Consider the following 19,897-nt stretch of genomic DNA (forward strand, 5'->3'; position numbering starts at 1 on the left):
GCGGTGTAAGTGAAGGAATACACGTACATGTCGGTGTGTATGTGTTTCAGTGGAAAAAGAGAGGGTGCATAAATGTAAAGCCGCAGCTTCATCCACTGTTCCTGGATCAGCCAGCTGCTTCCCAGGCACCAATGGGTACTGATCTAAAAGACTGGCGCGGGGATGAGACAACATGGTCCTTACTGATAACATCACCAACAACAGCCAACTCTTTAAGTGAAAACAAACGTGAATCTCTAACAATGCCATAAATTGCAATGCTTATAGAATAAATCTAAATGCATTAGGATTTTAAAATTAGGAGCAGAAATGTATGTTTCCCCAGCCTAAATGCATACAGCTTCCAGTCTGCCTGAGTCCCTGTGCCTCCTCTGTCCATCAGGCTGGCTCTGCACTTTCAGGAGAGCCTTGCCAGCACTCAGAGACCCAGGTGGTACCCGGCTGTGTGAACATGGATGCTCAGGCCTAGACCCTTGGTGGGAAATCAAGGAAATTTGGTACCATCTTTCAAGGACAATACAAGTGTTGAAATCTGTATCTGGCGCTCTCACCAGGCAGCTCACGGGTGTTCAGCCTTTAAAAAAGCCCAGTTGTTTATTTAGTTTTCTAACTGTGGCTTTAAGACCTAATTTTAGACTACTGCTTTTGAAAATGTACCTTGCCAACCTTACCACATGTAACTAAACACATATTTTGCCATTTACCTCATACTTAAGAATTTCATTTCAAAACATCATTGTTTTATTTTAAGACGTGGGAAATACCAATTTTTAGGCTACCCATTAATTATCAGAGAGTCATTAGTAAGGATTTAATCATTATAACAAATAATCCAAAGGCATATATGTCTAATTAAGCATATGTGCCTAACAGTTTCCAGGGAATGACACATGGATGTGTCTTGCAATTCAAGTAGATCTGTACATCTCACTGAAGCACAACCTGAGAGTTTAACTGGGGCCAAACTCATAGTAGGGCCAAACTGGCCTGGGACCAGAGACTTCAGTGGAATAACTGAACGGACCTCACCCTAGTTTCTTCCTCAGAAGAGTTCTGGGTTTACGTTTTTGCATTAACAAGGCATACTGATATTTACCATTGGTCAGAGCTAATTCTATCCTGGTAATATTTGCTGTAATTAGTGCATGGTGCCATCTTCTTCACTGAATTCATTTTAAGCTGTTGCTACGTCTATGTAAGTTAAACAGGATATAGGCTGGACTGTAATGGGGTGATCTAGCCTAAGTAAGGCTCAGACTCAGAGCACTACAAGTATCCTGGCAATTACTTGCGTGTTTCATCCAGCTGGCAGGTATTTGAGGGCAAGAAAAATCTCTTTCTATATGTTTGACCACCGCCTCCCATTGCAGGACCCTGCATTCAGCAGAAGCTTCCGAATGCCGCCTCTGCACTCACGGCATATTTTACATTTTGCCTTCTTTTCTCAAGTGAAGACCACTCAAGGTTTTTGTGACAGCAGCTCAGAAAACTGTCCAGGAATCACTTTGGATCAAAAGGGTTCAAGTCATTCACTAAACTGCCAAGCATTTTGATGCTTACCCACCACTAAATGTAACAGACTATCATAACACTGCTTAGTAACTAATGCACAGAAGACTGTGTGTCACTGCATTATGGACAGAGCACACAGCCTTTTGCCAAGCATACAAAGATAGCTGGATGTCTGTGAAAGCCAAGAGCTGGCAGACTAGCCAACCCTCTGCATTGGCATAAGCAGGATAAGTTCACACATCAGCAAGTTTATGCTACTTGCTAAATAGCCCAGTCAAGGACTTTGCAAACCAAAACACTAGGTACTGGCATACTATCAAATGAAAAATCTGATTGCCAGCTCACAGCTTCACCATGTCTATGCTTTCAGAGCTCATACAGAGACACTTTCCTCTGCAAGCCAGACCATCTCTCCACTATGCTGCGGGCGATCTGGGCATAGATATATAAACTGAACCTGCTGCATTTCTGCCTGGATTTCAGGGCCTCTTTCATCGTTTCTCCATCTGGCATGCACACGGTGCTGCCTGTCCCACATGCAGATGATGTGCACGTTTTTTTCTCACCATGACATGGAAATCCAGAAATCTATGACAAAGAGCAATTTAAAAAATACTTTAGTTCTGCTCCAGTAAAATTTGTAAACATAAATGGAGATGGTGTCCCAGAAAACTGAGGAGTAAAGTAGACTCGGTCTGCAGCAATGCTGCCCAGTGCCATGCAGCTCCAGCCATCGACACAATTCAGTACTAGAGGCTGGAGGTCTACCTCAGGGCAGCAGCTTGTGAGCCTAAGAGCTGCCAATTCAAAAGGCAGGCAACATCATACTGCACAACCCAGTGGAAGGTCCTCTGGCTTCTTTTCAGGTGGTCTTGTCACAATCAGCCCCACTATAGCCTGGGGACAAAAGGGAAACCACCTCTCTTGTATTTTGGCAGGATGCAAAGTTGCTCCTCCAGCACTTGCTCTGGGTACGTGTAGTGCAGATTATGGTACAAAGCTATTTTGCACTTCCCCCTCTGCCCCCAGCACCAAGGAAGAGCTAAGGGACTGCCTCTCCCTGGTGTCTGAGGTCCTCAGCTGAGGAATGAGAGGGTACAACACTGGCAATGGGGGTGAGGCTGGCACTTGCAAGATGACTATCCCCTTGGCTTGATCCAAAGCTCACTGAAGGACTTTCCATAAAGACTGCAGGTGATTTTTTCATTTCCTTTAGTAGGAAAAGTTGGAAGCAGCCCCAGAGTGAATGAGGATTTGCAGCACAGAAGCTTGAGTATCTGATTTACTGGTCAAGACTGAGGCATAGCAAGCAAGACTTCCAATCTGAAATCTCAGTTTGTGGAAAACAGAGAGCATACAGGATGAAGGAGAATTTAGATAAAACACAGTCAAAAGAAACAGGACACTGGGAGTAGGGTCTGTCACCTTGAAGACTCCTTCGAAAATCCCAGCCAACCTTTTATTCAGGATTAGAAATACAGACTTCAACTAGCTATTGCTGGAACTAAGGCCAGGTCTTCAAACAGCGTTAGCAGCAGCTCTAGTACTCTAAGTATTATAGGAAATACTAGCTACAGCAGAGCAACACAGAAATTAAGCCTATGTAAGCCATGGCAAAAGAATCCACTGAGCTTGCTTCAAGGGTGCCATAAAACTGAGGCACACTGCCTCTGATGTTATACCACTGGTCTAGCTGTGAGTGCAGCGCCTCTCCCATTTCTTGATCCAGACGCTCATTTCACTGCCCCGTGCCTCTGTTCCTCCTATTGCAACAGGAGGAGGATGACCGTATAGAGCAGAAAATTTGGTCATCTGTAGTCCTCTGGTATCAGCGGATGCATAGTACTGCAGTAAAGGCAACAGAACAATTAATACCCGAAATGATGCCTGTAACTGAATACGATGACGACAACAAGCTTTCCATTGCGAAAATATTATTTATGTGCCAGGTAGATAATTACAGATACGCACCAGTCTGGGAGCATTTTGTGTAGTGGTGATAAGATAGTAGCAACAATAAAGTTAACTGTGTCTCCACTAGCTGTTAAAAGACTACTAAAGAAGAAACAGGGTTCTTTGACCTCTGGCATTCCAGATGTCTCTCAAGATTATCAGTCTCTTCCAGCCTATAAACCTTTGCCTGACTCTACAAATCTGCCATGCATAGCAGTTGCAAGTGTAAAGTTTAAGAATCCTTTTTCCTGTGTGAGAAAAGCACCCTTCTCAACCAAAATGCATAAACATGTGAAGTCAACGTGACTTAAGCATGTGCCTGACACTAAGTATGTCCTTAAGGTTCCTTCTAAGACAGTCCTAAGCCTTTACTTAAGTGACCTGTGGTTTGCTGACCACAATAGCACATAAATGCAACAGCATTGCCCTATGCACTGAAAGCTGTTACAGCTGGATTTTAAAATCTTGACCGTAAAAGACAAAGAGGTCCAGCACAGACCTGCCAGTGCAACCACACTGCTTATTTCATGGCTTTCCCTTTGGAGATCAGGTTGGCTGGACCAATGTGAAAGTGGAGCAAAAAAAAAGTAACAGGCAAAAGAGAAAATAGGAGGAGAAAGCAAAACAAAACAAAAAAGAATAAGAGGTGAAAAAGAAAGAGAAACAATTAGGAAATAGTCAGACACAGCCAAAGAAGGGTGTTGGCTTAGGAAAAGAAAACAGCTGAGGGAAGTGTATATGGAGCTGCGTCAGGTGGAAAAAAAAAAAAAAAAAAAAGGCAGATAGGCTGGTTCTTGTTTCAGGAAATGAAGAAAGATTGGGGAGATTTGAGTTCAGTTTCTGCTTCTTCCAGAAGCTGGACAAATTCATTGACTATGGTTAATGAGCAACTCAGGTGTCTCATTACCCCTAAAGCAAATGTGACATAGATGCTTAAGCACCTGTAAGGATCTGTTCCCTCGTTTCCCCCCCTGTAAGGAATGGGTATGGAGGGAAGTGATTTTTCATCCCAGAGGGATTTCAGGAAGATAAATGCCTACCTGTCTAACGCACAGGCAGCTTGTACAGGTACTGAGTGATGGAGGGGCAGGTGGCAGGGACATATTACAAGGGGAAATCTGGTCACAAGCTAACATGACCTGGCACCTGTGATACTGATGTAGGTGTCACCACCTGCACTACCATCAACAACTAGCTGTGTAGATGCAGGCACAGAACAGGGCACAGTAGCAGGGCACCTCAGCATCCCCAAATGCAAACTGCTTAAATTTATATCAGCAAATTCAAACACATTTGTAACCATTGAAATATGCAGGGGTATCGTATGTTTGCTAAAGGACTCTTGTTCTCTTGGAGACTATTTTCTTTCACAGTTAATATCCAGCTGGAGACTTCTAGTTCTGATGTAATCAAAATGTTCATGAAGTTTATCAAAGAACAACTTCAGCCTCTATCCAAGACATTCTCAGAAGTTAGCAAGAATTTGCAAAGAAATACCAGGAAGAAACGTTATACGCAAGCAGAACATATTTCTTATTCTTCTGTTGTCATTTTCTAGGCAGGTTCTTTGTTCAAAGCCAGTCTGTTTCTCATCATTTCTGGGCTGCCCTGTGAGAATGCAAGGACAGAGGACAACGGGATAGAAGATGGGCAGAGAAGGCCACGCCATCAGGGGTGAGTGCTGAGCATTTCACAGGGGACCACTGCTGGGCCTCCAAACAAGCACGAGGATCACCACTAGCTGAAGTAGAAGGTAAGGGGCATTCCCAGATGTACGCTCCTTAGGCTGAAGTCTCACAGGTCTTTGAATCCCAGGTGCTGGTCCAGTCCAAACTCGTCAGTTTTTTAAGTGGAAAACCTTCCTCAAGGAGATGCTGCTTTATGTTGTTTTCTTTATTGTGCCCATCAGCTGAGGTGCATATTCCCTCCTTCCTGGCATTGACTCCAGCTCTCCCATCAGCTGCTGTTTCGTTCCTGTTCCAGATTTAAGAGACTTGAGTTTCAGGTTCAGTGAAATGACCCTGGACAAATCATATTTTCTCTAGTTTTTCCTCCAACTCTTTCTCTATTTTTCCTTCAAGCTTCAAGCTTCACGTGCCAGATGACTGAGTGTCAGGAGAGTATTACTGGGGCCTCAATGCTGATGGCACACCACTCATGCCAATAACGTAAAACTTGCTCCCAGGAAGAGGTGACTCGGTCATAATTAGACTTCTCAACACAAGAGATGTACCATCCTAGTACCATTCCTCACAAGAGTCACTGCCTCTTTCTTCAGTACACCCTTTTAAAGTTGGGTGCTGAGAATGAGTGCGTTGAGCTTTGCTGCAGCTAAGTTTCCTGATACTGAAGTGCCTTTGTTCCTCCTGGGACTCCTTCAGTTTTGCAAGTATCCCACAATCTTTAATTTAATTTTCCTTCTGCCTGACCTTAGATGCTGACACTTGCAGTCTGGTCCCCCTGAGGAGTCACTGAAAAGGATTAAGTCCTTACTCTACATCACTGTCTGGCAGCATCTGTCTCCCCTGTTGACTGCAAGCCCCCAAAATCTGCCTAGCCCAGAGCAAGACGGTGCAAATCCCTGCCCCTGGAGTGTAGGCGAACTCTGTTGTTTCCCTGCAGCCGGATCCAGCACAGACATGGTTACATAGCCACAGGAACAATTGCTTGCACTGCAGCTTGAGAAGCAGGCTCAGAGTCTTTGCAGAGCTTCTGGGTAAAGATTTAGTCCAGGAAGCTTCTGAGCCCTATGCCACTTACATGCAAAAGACATTCTCAAATTAACCATGCAGGAGCATTTGGTGACATCAGTAAACTTAGCATCAAGTTTCTTGTGCCCATTGCTCTTGGAGGTAGTTTTGCCATCAATACTCACTGTGAGGCCCAAGATAGCCTTACTGTAAACATTAACTATGTTCTAAAACTTCACATCCTGGCACTGTAATTATGCTTGAAGACATTGCTTCTGTAAGTGCATGCAGCTTGATGCAGCACATGAATCAAACAGCCCAAAAATGCTCCGATCACCGTGTTATGATATAGTATCATTGCTCTAGCTGCCCAAAAATTTTTATATATTTGACAAGCTTATGCATAAATTTTCTTGGAAGAGAGATTGTTCTCAAACTCCAGGCTTTAATAACTTACTCCTTAGACTGGGCCTTGAGGGTCAGATTGAATTTAGAGACGTGTGACTATCACCACAGAGGAAAAGAGTTTTGTCTACTATGATCTGCAATACTGAATGCAAAGTACTTCAGAAGTAAGGGTCTGATCTTCATTTCAGGCTTTGTTTATTGCAAGAATCACATTCATTTCTCTATAGCAGTTAGCTCCAAGCCTATAATAATGAGAGAGAAATATGAACTACACAAAGTTTCTGTGGAAAGTCCAGAGCAAAGCTGCCCAAAAATTTGGAGTTGTTCAAAACAAGTGCTTAAAACGAATCGTTAAAAATCAAAGCTCAAACATGAAGGTTGGGTCCAAATCCAAACACCCCTGAAGTCTTGCAACTTTTCAACCCATGACGTGTTGCAGGGGGGGTGATCATCTCTCGCAACACTGTCAGTTTTTGAAAACAGGACCTTAGCATTTGTTCAGTCCTGCAGTTTAAAATACAGACTGGCCTTTATCCATCAAATGCACTGAAGCATGTTCACGCCCTAGTGTGTCCTGCAGGGGCTTTTCTGAATCAGGACCAAGAAGCAACTTAGACCTCAATATGAGCGAGACAGCTAATCTGTCTTGCAGATACTTTTTTTTTTTCTCCTGTCGTCCTGTCCGTTCCTAAAACCAACAGAAAAACAGTTGTGTGTGTATATAAGCAGCCTTGAATCAGTGCTGTTCTGCTGGGTTCTTATGTTACATTCTTTTGTGCTACATACAATTTCCACTAGGACATTTTGTCCCCCAGGCTTCATCAGCCAGTCTATTACATCCACCCCCCACCCCCCCGCCTCCCTCTAGTTGCATAACTGTAGCCAGGATGTTAAATTAACTCTCTTCCAGATGAGTTTGACATAATCTTATTTACTTTCATAGTGCATATGCCAGTATGCAAATACATTACTCAGCACTATCAACTCTGCACTTTCACCAAACTATTACTCTTTGTTTTTTTAATGATGGTTCACTAGATATCTGACAGGAACATTGCCGTGCCAAACAGCAGAATACTCATGTCTAGCAGGAGAAATCTGGTGACATTAGAAAACTAAGTCCGGCTGGCATTTGTAAAGGTTTACAGCCAAGGGAGGAAATCGACTCGTTTCTCACCTCAGCATCACTCCCACTTCTTCAAAGACAGTGGCCCATGATTTTTATCTTCTGAGGGAAATCTCAACCAGCTTCTCCAGGTCTCCAGGACATGGGCGGCCACAATGGTGAAACTGTACAGATTGACTTTGCATCTAGCAGTGACACGATGTCTGTGTTCAAACAGCTTCCCAGCTCCCAGGTGCAACCCCCAGCTGCCCCCTGACCGTGTGGCAGGGCAAGACCAGGCTCACACCTCACTCCTTGTGCCCGTGTTTACCACGAGGAGGAAAGCCAGGTGCAGAAGCCGAAATAAGAGCTAGATAACCAGGAGCCCTGTGTCCACATGAAGGTCCATCCCGGGGTCAAGGGACACACATCACCCATGGTGGTGAGGTCAGTCCTTAACAGCACTGCTGCCCACACACAGGCAGCAACTCCAAAAACACAGATGTCCACAAGGAGGCAAAACCAGTCCCAAGTGTCTGTCTTGCAAGGGAGGTAGCGTCTGGGTGAAACCTGGGTGGCTACACTGTCAAAACCACGGGCTCATGACTGATCGTGTGTCTGCCTGAGGAGCTCAGGCTGATACAAACACCCAGCCACAACCAGGCTACACATGAAGAGTAAGCAAACTCTCCCTCTAACACAAGGTATAAGGCTTCGTAGCCCACTGTAGCAGTCCCATTTTATGCGAGGTAAAGAAATCACAAAAAATCCTGGAGAAACTGGATCAAAGGAGACTTTCTGCAGTCTTGCTGTGTATCTGCTGTGGCCTACCATGGACTTTCAGGGTGCAAAACTGCACTTGGAGCTACATTTTGTATTTGATCCCAACACAGCTAAATGCACAAATAGACACAAAAAGAATTGAAAACAGCATTTCCAGACTGGAAAACAAAGGCACAGCAAGTAAACACGAGGAAGTGAGAAGTTCAGCTTAAATGCCAGAGAAGCATATTGTGCGAGTTGCCTTTCGTGCTGCTGTGGTGGGTCTGGGGATGATCATGGTCCTGCTGGGCTGCCCATCTTCTTGCAGAGGCTGATGTACGCTCACGGGTTGCTGTCTGCTAGGGGAATCCAAAGCCCTGGGAACAAACTGAGACACAAAGCAGAGGGCAGGTATCCACAGGCTGCTTTCCGAGCTCCCCAGGCTCAGGCAGCTCTCTGGTTATTGAAGGGGAAAAAAGCTCATGTTGCCCTTATTTCTTTTGCTAACACCTCAACATGGAACCACCAACATGTGCAAATAGAGAAGAGGCTCTTTAACACCGTGAGAAACACCACTCCGGTTGTCCAGTAAATACTTTGATTTTAATAGGGCTCTGGCCTAACTAACCATATCTAACACCAGTCTGTTTATGGCAGAGTTAAAAATAACACAAGACCTTTCACCTGGAATCAGCATTTCTACTATTTTTAATTGTTAACAAACTTGGAACTACTAATTCTTTGATGCCGGAACTTGCTGTGTTTCTTCTTCAAGTGAGAGAAGTCTGTTTTTTTCTGCAGGCTCATTTTTTTCCTCTCTCTTTGTTTCATGTCTGATTAGCATGGATGTTTCTGATATACTCGCATGCCAAGAAAAAGTATTACTGTCTTTTATCCTTGAACAATCCAAACTCATATTTAACAACTGAAACTTGTATGATGCTCAGTTTTCAATAAAGGCTACATATGCTTTGCCAGCGAAGTATATTTAACTAGGGCTGAACTATCTGTTCTTGAAAAACTATCAGACTTGTATGGTGTGTCCTTTTCATCAGTAAAGGACCTTCATCTTGCAAACACCTATGCTATGAGTAACTCAAGAAAGTTAATTTAGTCTAAAAAAACCCCAACCAAACAAAAAACCAGTGTGGTCTTACTCCATGCCTGTTACCCCAAATTGTTAATCTGGGTTAAAATAACATCTCAGTGGGAAAGGAGTGAGAAATACTTCAGATGTAATAGAAGCATAGCTGCAGTGTCCCCAAGTACTGCAGCACATACAGACATAGGGAAAGGGGTTGATCACTTTCTCTAAGACAGCAAATAATCCATAAAGAAGCTTTTGGGTGCCTTCTGTTAAGAGAACCAGGAAAAAAAAATGTAAAGCAGAAAGCTTGGGGAAGGAAAGCAGAGACCATCTGTTTGGCCAACTGCACTGTAATGGGCTACAAATTCCAACTCAGCTATAGCAATTTCAGAAGGGCAATGCCAAGGCATTTAATTTAGCAGGATGCTTTATTTTCAAGGCTTATAATTAGATACAGTAGCAAACTAACAAAAAAGGGCACTGCTTAAAACATGCTTCCACTTCGGGGAAATAGAAAACCAAATTCCAGCTTTCAAAGTTAGCCTTCGAGGGAAGGGAAGAAGGGGGGGGGGAGGCAAGGCGAGGGAAGGCAAGGCAAGGCAAGGCAAGGCAACCCAGGACTGACACATCCTGTGGCTTTTGATTCTGCTCAGGACTTGCAGCTCCAGCCTGTTTCCAACCCAGAGCCAGCAGAAAATGTTGTCCTACTGGGAGTACACAACTGATACCCACAGACTGCAGTGCTAAGCAACAGCCCCGAGTAGGGCTGGGAGGTACCTGAGTACCAATATCCCCTTTTCAGAGGGAGGAATTGCTAGGCACAAGCACTTTGTAGGAAGTCACCCTGTGAAGCAAGGACAGACCCCAGCTCAGACTTCTGTTCCTCCAGACCTCATTACCGTTCAACAACTTCAGCTCTACAGTTTTCTGTTGTCAGAAGACTCAGCTATCAAGAAGCTCACACACGTGAACTGGACTCTAACACTACCTACTAGGCAAGATCTAGAAATTGTACTGTAAGGTCCACTCAGATTTCTTTGAAACTTAACACTTACAATGTCATTTATTTTACATCTATTAGTCAATCCCCAATAAATGTTAAGAAATTATTCCAGGGGAGCATCCACCAAAGTAATGGTTTTGTTTCTGTATAGTCCCATGTACATAACCACCTCACACTCACTCTTGCACTGGTTACCCCATTGAAATGGTAAGGTGTGGAAACAAAATATTACAAGCTTCACTCTGGCATCAGTTCTCATACGCTGCCAATCCACAGAGAGAGCAGGGAGGTCTGTCACAGAATGGGGGTAAAGTAGGCAGAACCTGCAGGATTCCTGCAGAATGCAGGAGAGGAAAAGCAACTGCTCATTTTCAGTTTTTCACTGCCCTGTTTTCAGCAAAAAAATAGCACTACCATTGAAGCCAGCATCAACCAGTCTGACCATCTCCTCTTACCAATCGGTACAGCTGCACTGATTTCAGCTTATCTCAGCCAAAGATCCACCAGGCAAAGCATTCCCATCTCATGTCTTTTGCTTAACCCAGTTCCTGTGGGTTCCCTACACAGCTCCAAGAAAAAACAGAGAGTGAGGCTGTGAGATAGGACTTTGATAAGACCTTCCAAGACAGGATATATGTGGGTGAAGAAAGAAGCTGTACCTTCTCCACAGCCCATTTTTCAGCCTTTCCCTGCCACTGTTGGAAGCTGGCATCTGAGTAAGCTTGCTCCCCCCCACAAACGGCTCACTCCTGGAGTGAAGTCATAGGTCTGTGCTTACTCCATCGTCTATTGACATGGAGATGACTGTGACTCACAGGTTCAACACTGTGACTTGACTGCTGCATGATATGCTGGAAAGTTTTCCTTTTCGCCAGAATTTCAGTAAAAAGCACTTATTCACATCATAGGTAGTACGTTCTTCATTGTCTATTTCACTCTTGTGTCTACTCACATTTAAAATTGCTCTAGGCAGTGCCATGCAATTACTTTCCTACAACAATAAAACCTTGCTTCTTTTCCTCACAATACTACACCTAGCACAACACATCCTGAGATAATTAAGAAATGGAGTCTAAAAATGGTCTAGAAACAGTCTAGAAATGGAGTCTAAAGTAACAAGCTCACTATAGGTTGGTAAACGAACATCTGTCTATCAAGCCATGGTAACATGGTGCATGTGGTCTTTAGTCTGCCTTAACCCTGAAAGGAAAAAAGAAAACACCCTCACACAGATTTAGTTCAAGACCAGGTCAGACTAATAATGCAGATGGTGGCAGATCAGCAGACATTTTGTAGCTCACAAGAGTGGTAAATGCACGTGGGAACTGCTCATCCCTGTGCAGCTGATGGGAAGGACCATGCAGAGCTGCAGAAACTGGACGGCTTTCCCTCATGTGCTGTTCTCTCTTGTGCACCCCAGGTCTGAGACAAAGGGTTCGCTGATGAATAAACCGTCCAGCAGCATGGAGGCTGCTCCTGATGGCTAAATAAATGCTTTTTGTATAGCAAAGTTAACACAAGTTTAGCATATGCTAACAAAATAAGCAAAATCAGTTAGCACTGAACTGATCCAAGCCACATTTTAACTAACGTAGCAGCACTAAAATCATCCTCCATTCCCAAACAACATTACTAACCCTGCCCTTCCCTTAAATTAAATATGAATAATTAAATATTTCATTCATAGCATTTACATTTTCTGTGTGACATGTTGAACTACTGAAGCTGCCTGCTTCAGGTGCTTCCAACGCACTGGGGCCTTAACCACTACTAAGCATCTGGCCAGAAAACTAAACATTTGTCCTTTAGGGTCACGTTTTCAGCCACGTTTTCTGGCCAAAAAACTAAACATTTGTCCTTCAGGGTCATGTTTTCAGTGTGCCTTAAGATGCTCCGCGTAACACTGTGGGACACGAAAGTTGTTAGATAAGTATCTTCCGTATTCACATGGGCTGTGAAGAAGGGAGTCACAGATGGCTGAGACAACCTTCTGTGAAACGGTAGTGCTTAGGAGAGAAATGAGTTAATGACTTTGATAGCAGTCTGGTGCTCCACAGCCCTGGAAGGGCTCTGTGCCTATGTCCCTTCGACAGCAGCTGCGTTGAAGGTCGCAGTGATGAGCACACACAGAGCAGGCATGCTAACTAGCAGTAACAAAACTGCTGTGATAAACACCTGCAGCAGCCAGAGGGTTGTGAATACCAAAACCAAGGAGTGGGCTGGAACGATGCAAAGGATATAACACAGCAACAGAGGGAAACTGAGTCAAGAAAAGTTCAGAATGACTGTCTGGAGACACCTCCTTGTCATGTCGTTTATTAGGCTAAAGGAAATTCTAGCAACCCACAGCTTCTGAGTCACTGCAAAGCAGACAGACCCAAGAACTGGGATGCGGAGGGAGCTCGTGTGCCTGATGCATCTTCTATATTCTGCAGGCTTTTTGCGTATCATGCTTCCACTGTAATCAAGAAGACAACTGACCATGTAACCGTGTTCCAGGCTGCTCTTAAGAAACATCATGTGCATCCTTCTGGATGCCTGAAACACACTGGGTCTGTCTTTGTAGTCACACTGTAAAATTTCTCCTGGCTTCCAAAAACTTGGGCACGCACAGAGGTGTCACCACTCATTTGCTGTGCATCGCCATCTGATTGCTGAGAGTCAAGCCAGTCTTTTCCAAAGGGAAGGAAATGTGAGTGAACTCAGTCCGCATTACTTGGCAGGGTACTTGTTAGGGTATCAGGGGCTCTGCCCAACCCATGGCTTCACCAGGCAGTCAAGGAGGCTCCTCTCACCCAAAGTGTGACAGCTTTGAGATACAGGAGGGGAAGCGCTTTCTTCAAACAGATATGTTTAGCTATCAAAAGAAGAGGAAACTAGAGAAAAAGGCGGGGTGGGGGGCTGGGGGTGTAAAGAAAATGTGGACCTGGGACAAGCTGGGAGAGTAAAAACAAAGTAAAATCTGCAAAGGAAAGGCAGTGCATAGGAGGCTCAGAGACACAAGGAAGTAGCCTGGAGAAAAAGCTCACAGAGAAACTGCAAATATTCTGTGAAACAGATTTGCAATGATGAGGTTTCTGCAATTTGGCAGGCCTTACCTACAGAGGAAGGTCTCAAAGAAGGGGCTCTGGGATTAAGTGAATCTCTCCTCTCTCTAATCTCAAATACACTGCATACACTAACTTCCAAGAGATCTCTACCTACCAGCACCTCATGCCCATTTAAAAGATGGCAGCCAGGAACTGCAGTCTTTCAAAACCTTTCAGAGGACTTCTACCACCTGCCAGGTCTGACCTCCTGCCTCAGACAGGCCCAGAGCTGCGCTACAAGCCTCCCACCCACCGCATCACACGTAGCCACATCATCTCTGCCCAGGCTTACAGTGATGGAGAACTGCCCAGACGCCACAGCAGGTCCAACAGCTGCGTATCCACCTTCCAAAAAAAGAAGTATGATTTGAAGTCACATAGCTCTCGCTTCCAGGTGATGGGTCTTGCTAGGACCTCACCAACTGAAGGAAGACTCCATTATATTTAGAGATGTCTTCCTTTCCTTTACAGTCCACTCACCTCGTAATATTTCCTTTGCTCACAACCAAAGCAGAGTGGGAGTTTTAAGATCTCACTATATCTCCGTGACAAAAATGTGAGCATTCAGAGAAGGAGCCATGGGACTTATGTGAACATCCTTTGTGATGGCCAAAGTCATAAAAAAATACAGAGCCGGACCAGCTCCTTTTTAGGTGACGAAATGTGGAGCCACAGCTACACGCACATGGATTTGGTCATAGAGAAGGTGTCACTGTCTGGTTGAGAAGCAAAATCTAGCATACCTTTTAAAATTACTTCTGGCACTGAAGACCAGAGCTGCCAGTATTGTGATATGACCTGTGGCACAGGCAAGTCTTTGGGGAATGACCATGCAAACTCTTCTAGTCCCCAGCCTTAGCCCACCGGCCTCCTTAAGCTCACCCTATGTTCTCAGAACACAGAGGCAATTTAATGCTTTAAATAGGTTTCTAGGCTCGCTCTTTCTCTCTCCCTCCATCTAGAGACAGATCTACACTCCTAATTCGGCTGGTAGGCTAGGTACCCTCCACTGAGTCATTACCATCTATTGTGTAAGACAATGGATTGTAAAGCAATGTAGATTTTATCAATAGAAACACTCTTTGGCAATCAGACTTCTGAGGATAAAATCATAGATTCAGCTGACAATGAGTGTGTCTTTGCTCATGGGATGCCAGCATCCAAAATTATTAACTGGTGTAAATACCCTACTATATCTTAATTACTTAGGCATTTATTCATAGCCTTGGCTGCATTGGTTCTCGTAAGTACCATAACCGCACTACAAAGAGTTTAGCTAACTTACTCAAGGAAACTTTAAAAGAGTTCAGAAACAAATACTTCTTTTAAGTCTAGCTGTATCATTTCTCCACAAATGGATGGTATTATGCCTCCCATTTAAAAGGGGAAAAAAAAAAAAAAAACAACCAGTTGTGAAAACATTAATGTTGCAAAATCAGACACACAACATTGCGTGCTAACAAACTGGATGTGCCAGAATTAAAGTTACCCATGCCGCCGTCTTTTGGCCCCTTTCTTGCATTACAAGATCACAAACTACTTCCCAGAGCAGCTCTGCCTCACCAATTGCTCAAGGTAGGTGTTGCTCAGTGGCAGACAGATTTAGCCCTAACCTAGATTCCACCTAGGGCTTCCCATTGGCTCGGTATCCCCGAAGGCCCAGAGCCTGCCAGTAGGAAACACTTGGCACAAAGACTTAGGTGGAATTTAGACCGGCTGAATCTGGAGCCTAATGAGCAGCTATTCCTTATTTTGTTTCTTCCTCATTGTGCAGAGTGTGGCCCCAGGCCTCAATTACTGCACGCTATTCAATCCCTGCTCAGAATGCAGCATTATTAATTTCCTCATGTTTCCTCATTACTGATTTCCTATGGCACTCCTCGTCCCCACATCTCAGTGCCCTGCAAACACAATGTGCTTCGTGGCAGCCTGTGAAGTGAGCAGTGGATCTCCCATTCAGCAGTGACTGCAGCTGAACTGTTCTGCTGGTGTGGGGCATCCATGGCAAGGTTAACATTTTGTGTCACCAGCCATCCATTTGCCCCTTGCTGGGCAGGGTCCCAGCTTGCACTGCTGTTCATGGCAAAGCTTCCCTGGAAGCAATGGAGCCACCAAAACTGGCCTTCAGCAATACCATCGGAGCATCATTATGTAGCATCTATGTCAAAAATCTGAAAGTAGTTGCCATACAGCTCTCATTAAGAGAGCAAGGGACTTATCATAGAGTAATGCACTCCTGCTGGTCCATTAATGTTGAAGCAGAGCTGGAGGCATTTATGGAAACAATGTGGAAGCCTGGTATTTATTCTCAGAGCAGGCAGCATTGATCCCTTCTCCCAGTGTTCTCCTACAATGTCTTTATGCCTGTTCAAACGAGGGGAATATTTATCTAATCATTTCCCCTGATGGATGCTGGTGCAGGGAAACAACAGATGTTCTTGACTTCAGCATGGCAAATAGTTTAGAAAGACATCTTGGGTGAATCAGCTATCCAGGTCAGTTTATCCACAACATTGTGTGGGAGGAACCATGGAAAGATGGCAGAAGTGTTGTTTATTGTCCCATGATTACCTAGCTCATTAGCACAAATTTAATTTCAAATACTTCTGGTTAAACTCAGGAGCACTTTACTGCTAAGCTCTCTCTTACTCTCTCCTCATGCAAATTCAAATGCATTATGCACTAGAAGCGGCTATCTTGTGGTTTTTAGTTTTCTTATATCTTGCACCTTAATGTATGTTTTGTTAGGAAGCACGTTATCGGTTCAGATTACATTCCTTAGAAGCACCACTTTTATTCAAACAAAAGAAACTCAGAGCTTAGCCAGGGAGAAAGGGCTTGAAAAAGCCACCAGCAGTGAAAGCTGACTTCTCCTTGGCAGGTGTTGAGACCTACTTACGAATTTCTGCAGTATTAGAGCTTCCTTATGAGCAAAATGTTGCGGTTCTTGTATGTGTAAAAGAAATACCAAACAATGACGCAAGTGTGTCATCTTCCCAAGTCTGCAGGCAGGTCTGCCAAAGTCTCACTGCCGCCATCAGCTTCAGCAACCATGAGAAAACTGAAAGGAGCAAGGGCAGTTATTAACATCACGCCATTTCAGAATGACGCAGACGAGAAAGGAATAAATGGATTTTATATTGACACTGCTTGGGAATGTTCTGGGAAGCCAAATCTTTAGTAAGATGCTTCATTTTTATTAACAGAGATTATTAGTTAAAGATTACTAATTAAAAGGTGAGGAAGACTGAAAAAGAAGAGCCTGACATGGGGAGGACAGGAGAGATCTCTTCCACATAGTCTTTCCACAGGGATCAAGGGAGCTGGGAGATGGGCAAAGAGCAAAACACCTTCTTGCAGCAGAAAAGAGATTCTTCCAGGGAAATAGAGAAGTTAGAAGTATCTTTTCCCTTCCAGAGGCTATTGGACAGCAGTGCCTTGAATATTTCACACAGATAATAATGAGAGAATCTGGCCCCAAAGGAGGGTGCAGGAAGGTGAATTAATAGTAATCCCAGTACCTGGCTGCTTCTTCAGAGCCAGCTCCACAGAGCAACTTTGGTTTCTCATCTGTACATCTCCCTGCATCTTCCAAGATATACCAAATCTATCACCCACCAATAGGGGCCATCCTCTGGTTAGCTAACAGCAGGTAATTTTTCAAGTTTTCTCTATTTTTCTGTGACTCCTCCATTGGGTCTGGAAAAATACAATGAATCAGCCCCATGCACGCAAAAAATCACAAACAAACAAACAAACAAACAAGACTTCCTCCTCTTCACTGTGTGTGAGTGTCCCCACATTACATGCAGGACTTTGAAAAGGATGCTTATTGTGGAGTTCTTGTTTGCACTAGTCCCACTGTGGGAGCCACTTGTATAAGTCATTGTTAAAGTTTGGGCAACATCTGAATTCAAAGATGGGGCAAACCCATTAAAACAATGATGGCTGGGGCAAACCCGTTAAAGCAAGGATGCCTAAGCTTGACAAAAAAGTATAAAGCTCTTTCTTTTCCATAAACAATTCAAGGTATTTTGCCCCTTAGAGAAACACAGCACCCCTTGGATTGCTTGAAAGTAGAGCTGCTGCATGCAAGAGATCCTGGGTGGTGCTAAATTGTGCGAGGGTGCTGGCCGCCTCTGCCAGGGGCTGGTGAGTCTGAGCGAATGGTACTCAACAGGAGGATCAGCACCTCTGGAAAGCGATGCCTGAATCCCACAGGGAGTTATCCCCCTGGGGGAGACTCAGTGGGAATCAACAGCCTGAATCTCTGTTGAGAATCGGATCCCTGAGGTTAAGCCCTGCTTAGTTACAGGCTCTCAAGGAAGAAAAACTGGGCTGATGTGCTGTAAGTACAGTGAAAGTCATCATCAGGGCTCTGCCCTGCAAGCAGACCCTTTTCCTCTGGGGTGTGAAAGCACGCTGGCTGCCCAGCAGAAAAAACCAGCTCATGGTCCAGAGACCCCCTAGCATCATCAGCACTGATAACAACCTCAGCAACGCTGCTTCTTACAAGGGACCGAAAGACCAACAGCACAGACCTGTAGCACCTCACTACAGGGTGTTTGAGTTAAACCAGCCCAAGGCTCTTGGATGGTGACAACAGGACAAGAGGGAACGGCCTCAAGTTGCACCAGGGGAAGTTTAGATTTGATATGAGGAAAAATATCTTCACTGAAAGGGTGGTCAGGCAGTGGAACAGGCTGCCCAGGAAAGTGGCTGAGTCCCCATCCCTGAAGGTATTTAAAAGACCTGTAGATGTGGTGCTTAGGGACGTGGTTTAGGGGTGGACTTGGCAGTGCCAGGTTAACGGTTGGACTTGATGATCTTAAAGGTCTTTTCCAACCTAAACCATTCTATCATTCTATAGTACATATCACTGGGTCTTTCTGACCTTGCTCATGTAGGGAGGTAAAATAACTATCAACAAGATAGGTTCGGGCTTTCAAAAAGCAGGTGAAAACAGATTTGACCACAGGCACTGCTGACATTCTCAGTATGAACGTTTATGATCTTAAGTCTGCATGTGCCATCTGTGTGTGTATGCACTTGCTGCTGCTTGAAACCTGCCTGGAATTGCCCGCAATCTTCAGAAATGTGCCCTTTGCACTGCACTAATAATCCACAAGTACAACTGCCAACCGAGCGGGGTTTTGTTTCTGTTTAAAAAGAATAAAGTACCCCATACAAGAAAAGGTAAATAAAACTTGAGCTCAGTTGCATTTTATGAAGAGTATACAATACATGGTAGGAAACAGATCCCCAAAAGGCCGGTCTCCCTGAGCAAAGCCCAAGAAGGCAGTTTGGTGGCTGTGGCTCTGGGCTGTCTCACCTTCCTCGGTGTGCGGAGATCCTGCGGGAGGAGGGTGAATCCTCAGCACCGCACCTCTCCGGAGTGCGCCTTGCACAGCAGGCATATGGGAGACCTCTCCCACTTTCCCCCCCTCTCAGCCGCAGTGCAGTCGAGGTCAGTTCATCTGGGTTGCGTGGGTTGTGAGAAATCCTCCAGATGCCAAGTCTCCCGTCATGAACCTACCCACCTCCACCTGCCCTTCAGCAGCCTTGCTAGGGTAAAACCCAGCACAGCACCAAGGATTATGGAATCGCCGCTTTTGATTTTAAGTAGCAACAAGGGTGCTATTAGATATAATCCAGCATCACGGGTTTCTTCCCAGTTCTCGTTCTGTTATGTTACGCCAGCGCTGGAGCAAGGGGCCTGGCAGCTCCTGGCCCTGTAGGCTATCTGCTGCGGCACGCCAAGAAGATAACAAAGCACAATCCCAAAGATGCCAGGAAAGCATCTTGTTGCCTGACCCCAACGACGCCGTGACGCAATCTTTCCTAAAGTCTGCAGTCCCTGATTCCATCAGCGGCTGTCACAGACAACCAAATCAAAGGGGATAAGCTGCACATTGTGGTTCCTGAGAGGCAGTTCATTGAAAATCGAGTTACAAACTTAGGCTTTAAAATAAACATATCAAGATAAACAGGTTGGTCTTTGTTTCAGGCACAATCAGCTCAAGTGTTTTTTTTCTTGTTGATGTTCTTAATGTTTTTAATGTGGGATGCCATTTCCTGATGACTGTCTCTGCTCCAAAAACCTGTGCTCTTTCATCACCTTGGCTCTCTTCTGTCTTTTGGGGTTTATACTCCCAGGTGATCAGTTTAGCACCAGCTCAGGCTAGCCACTAAGGCTTCCTCATGATCAGCCTTCTTAAGCAGTCATTTTACTCTGCCCTGCACTTGCAGTGAATTACTGCTTGGACTGGCCATTTTTAAGAGTTTTGA

This window comes from Platalea leucorodia (genome assembly GCF_965183815.1).
Source record: "Platalea leucorodia genome assembly, chromosome: Z".
Lineage (NCBI taxonomy): Eukaryota > Metazoa > Chordata > Aves > Pelecaniformes > Threskiornithidae > Platalea > Platalea leucorodia.